Raw genomic sequence first — 9,781 nt, 5'->3', positions numbered from 1 at the left:
ACACCATCAGACTAGTTTTAGTGATGTTTTATAAGTAATGAAACATATATCATAATTACATAATTATTTAAGAACTATTTTTTCTGTTCATTTTTAATAGCTTTTCCTCTGTCAATAAGTATTTTAAAGGTGACATAGAATGATTGAACGGGGTATTTATCCTTGTTCTGTGATGTGACATGTAGACAAAAATTTTTTTGTTTGCCATAGAAGCTTCCTAAAAACCTCTCTCAAAAAGCTCTATTAGAAGGGGGAATTTAAACAAGTGGTTTTGCACCTATTTGGCTCCCCCTACTGGCTTAACTTGCAATCTCATTACTGATTGGCTGACTTTGCTGCCATTCAAAAAATGTAGGCAATTATTTTAAAGTGGAGGGGCAGTTAGATGTCTGTGATGTCATAAGCATCAGTTTTTCAGATTGGGCTGTTTTCTGGCTGACATTTCTAAAAGAGGAATTTCTATGAGACTGAGATGTTTAGCATGTTTAGCACCTTTTGTATGTTTGTAAATGTGGGTAGACTACCATTATTCAACAAAGACAAGGTAAAAATGTTTTTTCATTCTCTGTCCCCTTTAATATTACTTTTAACTATAACTTATGTGTTAATGTAGAAAATGCATTCAAAATAAACATGTGTTTAATAAAGTTGATTTAATGTTAAATGAGAGATCAATTTAATAATCAAACATAAAAAATGCTAATAAATAAATGAGTTCAATATCCAGCTGTATGTGCATGGACCTGAAAGACTCACTTTTACTCTTTTCTTGCCTGCAGACCATAACTGATATTTGTTTCAATTTAAATTGTATATTTCAGCCAATGAGAGAGGGAGGTGATTGACAGATCTATTGAAATCATGAATATGCCTGACACACACTGCTCATATCTGATCATAACGCATAAAGATGTGATAAAATATATCTCTTGATTTAAGAATTTTTTTATATTTTTACTGAAAACAAGACAATAATAGTAAGTAGGAAATTCATTTTTGCAGTGTAAATATATATATGTGTATAACCTTGTCTTTCTTTTTGAGAAGATGAATAAAATGTTTTTGAGTGTATGTGGTTAAGGGTATGGGGGTGGTCTTCACTCTACATAACTAGATGTACTTGTTGATAATATCACTCGAGCGACTCCATCAGACCTTTGATGTGTTGAAGAAAATGTTTCTCACGTGTGTTTACCTCTGTTTGTGCTTCTGTGGTCAGACTGGTAAGTTATTAACATGTTTTATGATCTAAAATTATTCTTTTCAATCAGTCAGAAGATTTGCACTCACTTTCTTTATAATTGAGAATAAGCAAAGCCTAAACATTTAAAATATGGACATGTGAATTTAGAGAGTTTCCTGCACCTTTGTATTAATTTTTACATTCTGTTCTTTTTAAATTTATGTCATGTCTTAAAACAGAACTGATTTCAAAAAAACGCAAAATTGTTTTTTCAAAGATCCTAATTTTTAAAACTGCTACTAAGCTTTAAAATCAAAGATCTCTCATCTGTGACAAATCTTATCTCTGTGTGTTCAGGTGTGTTTGGTGATGAAGTGAAGTCAGTGTCAGTAATGGCTGGAGATTCAGTTAATCTACACACTGATATTACTGAGCTACAGGAGGATGATATGATCTTTTGGAGGTTTGGAGAAGGCAAATCTAAAAGTCTTTTAATTGAAATTACTATTGAGAGTGAGAGTGAGAGTCAGAGTCAGAGTGAGCGTCGTGCATCAGAGCTCCGTCCCACTGAGCAATGCGTCTTAAAAAGACGTCATTTCGACGTCCCATGAGGAGCCAGAATGAAAGTTTTTATGACGTCTTTTTATGACGTGTTCTGAACATCCAATATTGATGTCAAGGGGACCTCCACGCAAAGTAAAACTATTTAAAATGTGGCCATTTTAGACATCAGATGTGTATATATAATCTTTATATATGAATAAATGTTCAAAAATATTGCTTATAGATAATTCCCAAATATTCCAGTTCCACCTTAACTATCGTGTCTGCAATCTCTCTCTCTCTCTCTCTCTCTTGCGCTCTCTCTCTTTCTTACTCTCTCTCTCTCTCTCTCTCTCTCTCTCGCGCTCTCTCTCTTTCTTACTCTCTCTCTCGCGCTCTCTCGTTCAATAATTGAAGTGAAGTGACGTGAACTTCACTCTCCCTCCCACACTTGCTCTCGCTGGATAATTGTTACATGTACATTCTCTACAACAACGTCATCACCATTACAAAAAGTTGTTTTAACAAATCATTGTTTTGAAGTAGGACCATACTGACTAAACAAACCAAATTCACTCTATTTTTTGTCATTTCTACCTGCTCGTTTTTGAGAATTTACAAGATTTTGATGTTTTATTGAGCATGTTTTGTCACCATCATGGTGATCAGTGATTCCTTTAGTTGGGTAGTTTGACTCTTTGTTTTTATATTGTAGTGTGTGTGCTTGATGATGATGTTTTTGAAAACACACTATTATTGCACCAAGTGTTTGTTACTATTACAACTTACTTGTGGCTTCGCATTAATTACATTGATGGTCAGAAATGGTGGTATGATATAACTGAACTAACAAAACAAATAAAATATTATAATTTTTTTAAAGGAAACTTCTATCTCAGTTTTGTTTGGAGCTGCAATAAACATACTTTGGTGCATACTGCTTCCTACTGTAACAAAACATGGAACCTTGTGGCTGTAATCAGAAATCTAAAGTCCAGATTTTTTGACACAGATGCAGACATCAAGAATCAGCTCATGAATCACAATGATGGTGAGTTTTCTAAATGTTGCAATGCATTGCACAGGCCTATTATAAAAACTCATGAGTCCAGAGAGTGTCACCACTGTTGTGATTCATGGGCTGATTCTTGATGTCTGCATATGTGACAATGAAATCTGGACTTTCAATTTTATATAAATGCTTCCCAGTGGTGGTATAAACCTAAACAATAAGTTGGATGTGACACCTCAAATCAACTGAGAAATTGAGACAATACTACATGGTTTACAAAAATAATTACAGACTTTACTTATGTGGTATTACTCTTGGTAAACTTTGAATTAAGTTGTAAGATCCACATGTGAGTTTTGTTTATAACAAATTTTCTTTGCAACAAATAACATGCTTTAGCAAACATTCTTACAAAAACCAAACACGACTATGAAAAGTCAAAGAGTCAAACTACCCAACTAAAGGAATCACTGATCGTCATTATGGTGACAAAACATTTTCAATAAAACGTCAGCATATACATCTCTTTTAATTAAAGAGAGAGAGAGAGAGAGAGAGAGAGAGAGAGAGAGAGAGAGAGAGAGAGAGAGCATTTAAGGTGGAACTTTATCTATGAGCAGTGCTATGTTTTTGAACACTCATTCATATATAAAGATTACATTATTTTAACAGCTTAACAAAATATTCTTCAAAAATACACGTGATGTTTATGTTTTTTGACTCAGAACTCATAGACCACATTTGTATAATTTTTTTAGTTTTGATTTCCCGAACCCCTTTTGGACGTCTACCTGACGTCCAAGAGGGGTCATAGTCAGACGTCCAGATACTGTACCAGATCTGCACGTTGTATAGACATACAGATAAGGGCCTGGACCAACCGACCTAATATAGACATGATCTGCACGTCGAGCGGACGTCTCATGTTTAGTGGGGTCGAGTTTATCATCCGAATCCTATTTTCTGACTACCTTGTTCCTATTTATATAATATAACATATTCGTTTATCCCAAGAATACTTTACCGTGACGACTATTGAGCAGTACTACCACGTGAAACGATTTATCACTGCTAAACACCCAGTGTTAGCATATAGCCCGCTAGCATCACAGGTGCCGGTTTTAGGTACCATTTTGCCGATCTAATGGCGGACTCATCCACTGTATGCTACTCAGACCTGTCCTCACCTGAGCGGGAAGCTGTGGAGCAGTTGATACCCGGTTATCGCAGATCCTACGCGAAGTACAGCGCCCAGTTCACCCAGGCTCCAGACATCCACAAGCGACCGAGAAGTGCAAAAAGCGAACACCCTACGCGGTGCAGCTTCACGGACCGCGCTCGAGGGAACGGAGACGCCATCGCCCAGAATGAAAGCGATCGGGAAGCCGTGGAGGAGCCGCTGCCCGGCCGTCGCAGATTCAGCTTGCCTCACATCACACTGGCTACAGACGTCCGCAGGCGATCGGGGCGTGCTGCGAGTGAGCTTCCCTCGCGATGTAGCTTCACGGACCGCGTCCAGGTGACCGAAGACGCCATCACCCAACATGAAAGCGGTAAGACTCCGCTTGTTATTGTAACCTGCATTACTTGCCACATGTACAGTTTAGCTTCTTCCATCAGCACAGAGGGGTTTACTTGTGCTAAGTGTATTGAAGTAGTAAGGCTGACGGAGAAGATTGCAGAACTAGAAGCGCGCATCCAAACGCTAGTTGATGACAGCAATACCGCTAATGCTACAAACGCTAATACCGCTAATGCTACAAACGCTAATACCGCTAATGCTACAAACGCTAATACCGCTAATGCTACAAACGCTAATACCGCTAATGCTACAAACGCTAATACCGCTAATGCTACAAACGCTAATACCGCTAATGCTACAAACACTGTTTCGGGTGCGCCTAGTGTTAAACGTAATACACATAGCTCGGTTCCATCATCTGAGTCAAGGGGGCCGACTAACTGGGTGACTGTCAGGCGGCAAAGTCGTTTCCGGTGCCCACCCAAGATCCCCCTGGTAATTTCAAACAGGTTCGATATTCTAAGCAACACAGCGACTGAGACGTCTGTTAAAAGTGCCTTGGTCATTGGAGATTCGATACTTAGGAACGCAAACATTGAGGCACCAGCCACCATAGTCGATTGTATACCGGGAGCCAGGTCTTCAGACATTAGATCAAAACTTAAAGTGCTGGCTAATGCTAAGCGTAAGTTTTCTAAAATTGTTATTCACGCCGGCACGAATGACACCAGACTCCGCCAGTCGGAGATCACCAAAGATAATATTAAAGAGATATGTGAAATTGCTAAAACAATGTCAGACAATGTAATATGCTCTGGTCCCCTCCCCGCCTACCGGGGGGATGAAACTTACAGTAGATTATTGTCTCTTCACGACTGGATGTCAAAATGGTGCCCTCAGCATAACGTAGGGTTTATAGACAATTGGAAGCATTTTCGGGGGAGACCTGACCTGCTAAAGAGAGATGGCCTCCATCCATCTCAGGAAGGAAGGGCGATTCTCTCTATAAATCTGACCAATAGTCTTACTTCGAATACAGTCTGACTATCCAGGGTACAAGTCAGACAACAGACGGATCGGCTTAACCGTCCATCTGTTAGCTGCCGTGATATGTCAAGATCACATATATCCCAGCACTTCGAGTCAATCTTACCAGAATATCAACACATTTCAACTGTATCTGTTCCCCGAACAAATAAATACAGAGCACCGCTTGCCACATCTGGTACAAATCTGATTAATATAAAATTAGAAAACAATACTTTAACAGATGAACCTCGAATGTTAAAATTCGGCCTTCTTAACATTAGATCGCTTACCAATAAAGAACCTATTGTTAATGAAATAGTTACAGACCAAAACTTAGATGCACTCTGTTTAACAGAAACCTGGCTTAAAGCAGACGACTACATTAGTTTAAACGAATCCACCCCACAAGACTATTATTATAAACACGAACCTCGATTAAAGGGGAGAGGGGGTGGTGTAGCTACAATATACAACAAAATTTTTAAAGTAAACCAAAAATCTGAAGTAAAATTTAAATCATTCGAACTAATGTTGTTAAATATGGAAATAACCGATCGTAACCACAAACAGCTCTCTTTTGCCTTAGCTACAATCTATAGACCTCCGGGCCACCATGCAGATTTCCTTAAAGAAATAGCAGATTTCCTGTCTGAGCTTGTAGTCACTGTAGATAAAGCTCTTATCGTTGGTGATTTTAATATTCATGTGGATAACCCAAAAGATGCACTAGGACGTGCATTTATGGATGTTCTAAATTCTCTCAATATTAGACAAAACGTGACAGGGCCAACGCATACTCGTAAGCACACATTAGACTTAATTCTGTCACTCGGGCTCAATATTAATGACATCAAAATATCACCTCAGAGTGATGCAGTTTCTGACCATTACCTTGTGTCATACACTGTACTTCTAGATAGGATCAGTCAATCCACAACATGCTACAGATTAGCCAGAACAATAATTTCCACCACTAAAGATAGATTTATTAGCACTCTTCCAGACCTGTCCCAAATTAAACATGTAGCAGATAACTCTGACGACCTAGATATTGTAATAGAAAACCTAAACAATGTCTGTTCTAACACATTGGATGCCGTTGCTCCCATTCGAAAAAAGAGAATCAAAGAAAAACCGCCAGCTCCATGGTATGATCATCACACCGCAGCACTCAAAAAGGCAACTAGGAAAATGGAAAGAAATTATAGAAGCACAAAGTTAGAGGTATGGCGTGCAGCATGGAAAGAGAGTGTTAAACAATACAGACAGGCTATTAAATCCGCCAGATCTACCTATCTTAGCAAGCTTATAAATGAGAATCATAATAACCCTCGTTTCCTCTTCAGCACGGTTGCAAAACTGACTAGAAATAAAGAACAAACAGAAACCAATAGTAAACTTCAACACAATAGTAACGACTTCATGAACTTCTTTTCTAACAAAATTACGGCTATAAGGGAAAACATCGTAGCTACCCAGGCAGCCACCACTCAACCCGTTAGTTCACTTAACACTAGACTACCATACGAACATCTTGATTCATTTAAACCTACTACAATAGATGAGCTCTCCAGACTAGTTACATCATCCAAATCATCATCCTGTATATTAGACCCCGTTCCCACAAAACTGCTTAAAGAGGTATTCCCTGTAGTGTCAACCCCGGTTCTAAATATCTTTAACTCATCGCTAGAAATAGGATACGTTCCAACAGCTTTCAAACTAGCAGTTATTAAACCGCTGATTAAAAAACCGCAGCTTGATCAGGGAGAGCTTAATAACTTTAGACCAATCTCAAATCTCCCTTTTCTTTCGAAAATATTAGAAAAGGTAGTGGCAAGCCAGTTACGCACATTCTTGACAAATAATAGTACATATGAAAAGTTCCAATCAGGATTCAGGCCCCACCATAGCACAGAGACAGCGTTGCTTAGAGTTACAAACGACCTCCTATTAACATCCGATCGTGGTGAAATCTCAATTCTTATATTATTAGACCTTAGTGCAGCCTTTGACACAATAGATCATACAATCTTACTCAATAGACTAGAAAACTATGTTGGTATCAGTGGTCAGGCGCTAGCCTGGTTTAGGTCGTATCTAACCAATCGCTATCACTTTGTTTATGTAAACGAGGAAGAGTCATATCACTCCCTGGTTAAATACGGTGTACCGCAGGGATCGGTTTTAGGTCCTATCCTGTTCTCGTTATACATGTTACCTCTAGGAGACATTATCAGGAAACATAACATAAGTTTTCACTGCTATGCGGATGATACCCAGCTTTACATCTCCTCACATCCCAGCGAAACACACACGTTTTCTAAGCTAACAGACTGCCTTAGCGATGTTAGTGACTGGATGGCACATAACTTTCTTAAGCTGAACTCCAATAAGACAGAGATACTTATTATTGAACCGAATCGCTACAAACATAATATGTCAGATTACAAGTTGCACATAGATGGCTGCACTGTGGTGCCATCTTCCACGGTTAGGAACTTAGGTGTGATGTTCGACAGCAACTTATCCTTCGATAGTCATATCGCCAACGTCTGCCGCACAGCATTCTTCCATCTTAGAAATATCTCGAAAATACGCCATATACTGTCTACATCTGATGCAGAGAAGCTTATCCATGCTTTTATGACCTCTAGAATAGACTATTGTAACTCACTACTCGGGGGATGCCATGCAAATCAAGTAAACAAGCTTCAGCTAGTTCAAAACGCTTCCGCAAGGGTACTTACTCGATCTAAAAAGTATGACCACATAAGCCCAATTCTGGCATCTTTACACTGGCTACCAGTTAAATATCGCATACAATTTAAAATATCACTAATCACCTACAAAGCTTTAAATGGCCTAGCACCCTCATATCTTAGAGAATTACTATCAGAATACAATCCATCACGCACACTACGGTCGCAAAATTCTGGTCTCTTGATTATCCCCAGACTATCAAAAGTGTCTAAAAGTGGAAGGTCATTTTCCTACTTAGCCCCTAAGCTCTGGAATGATTTACCAACCGATGTCCGAGAATCAGACACAGTCGATAATTTTAAATCTAGACTTAAAACTTTTCTCTTCAACAAAGCATTCGCATAATTTATCTAGTAAAAGTACTTAACTCGAAATAGTTATCTGTACGGAACAAAGCACTCGCGGTCATAACACAGATCAACCAAATAAATAAATAAAAATCTTATCTTAACCTATAGTCGGATTGCGATTTTGGAACTTTCGTGTTCTTGTGAATATTATGCCATACAAACCCGTTTGCCACTGAACCTGCATTAACGATGACAGTCGGGCCTCCAGCCTTAGTCAAACGGGTTGGCACGTATGGTTGGGTTGTGATTTTGGCGCTTTCTTTGTATTGCAAATAGTATGCCATACAGACCCGTTTGCCACTGAACCTGCATTAACGACGACAGTGGGGCTTTTGGCCTTAGTCAAACGGGTTGGCACGTATGGTTGGGTTGTGATTTTGGCGCTTTCTTTCTATTGCGAATAGTATGCCATACAGACCCGTTTGCCACTGAACCTGCATTAACGACGACAGTGGGGCTTCCGGCCTTAGTCAAACGGGTTGGCACGTATGGTCGGGTTGCGATTTTGGCGCTTTCTTGTGTCTTGTGAATAGTATGCCATACAGACCCGTTTGCCACTGAACCTGCATTAACGACGACAGTGGGGCCTCCAGCCTTAGTCAAACGGGTTGACACGTATGGTCAGGTTGCGATGTTGGCGTTTTTTCGTGATCTTGTAAATAGTATGCAATATAGACCCGTTTGCCAATGAACCTGCATTAACGACGACAGTGGGGTTACAGGCCTTAGTCAAACGGGTCGACAGGTTTCATTTTCTCTTAAAAATCGGAAGGTGACCCTTAGTTACCATATATACCGTCGCAGTGGGCCCCCAATTTGCAAAATCCTCAACTGTGGATAATATAATTATGCCGCAATAATTAGTCTGTCTGAAACTAAGCTGATTCAACCACATCACTGTGTGACACTTGCATTACATGTGAACGGCCCCTACGCTAATATGATTTTGTTTTTCTCTCCCTGTCTCGTCCCTGGGTCCCATTGACCCTGAGGACAATGGGACAAACAGACCCAGTTCCGGTGGATGTGGAAGTCGGCACACCTCTGATCTACTGGTCGTCCTTCAATGTGATGCCCAGCTGATGCCTGACCAACGACCACCGGCAGGACCCGCTTAATATCCGCTTAATCTCTGCTTAATCTCTGCTTAATCTCCGCTTAAGCTCCTTATCCGTTAATATGTGTGTATATACATGTATATCTCCCAAGGGTTTTTCCCTCCTAGGACTTTTATTTTTATTTCCTCGGCTAAACAACCCGGGGTTTTTGTTTTTTTTCTCCTAGGGGGTTTTTTACCCCGGGGAGGTAGCCTGCTTGGGCTTAACTTAGCTTCTTCTTCTCGACGTTACATTAGTAATATGCTCGCTCATAATGTCGCG

This window comes from Misgurnus anguillicaudatus, unplaced genomic scaffold (genome assembly GCF_027580225.2).
Source record: "Misgurnus anguillicaudatus unplaced genomic scaffold, ASM2758022v2 HiC_scaffold_31, whole genome shotgun sequence".
NCBI classification, from domain to species: Eukaryota; Metazoa; Chordata; class Actinopteri; order Cypriniformes; family Cobitidae; genus Misgurnus; species Misgurnus anguillicaudatus.
The sequence above is the reverse complement of the archived record's forward strand: the minus strand, read 5'-3'. Positions refer to the sequence as shown.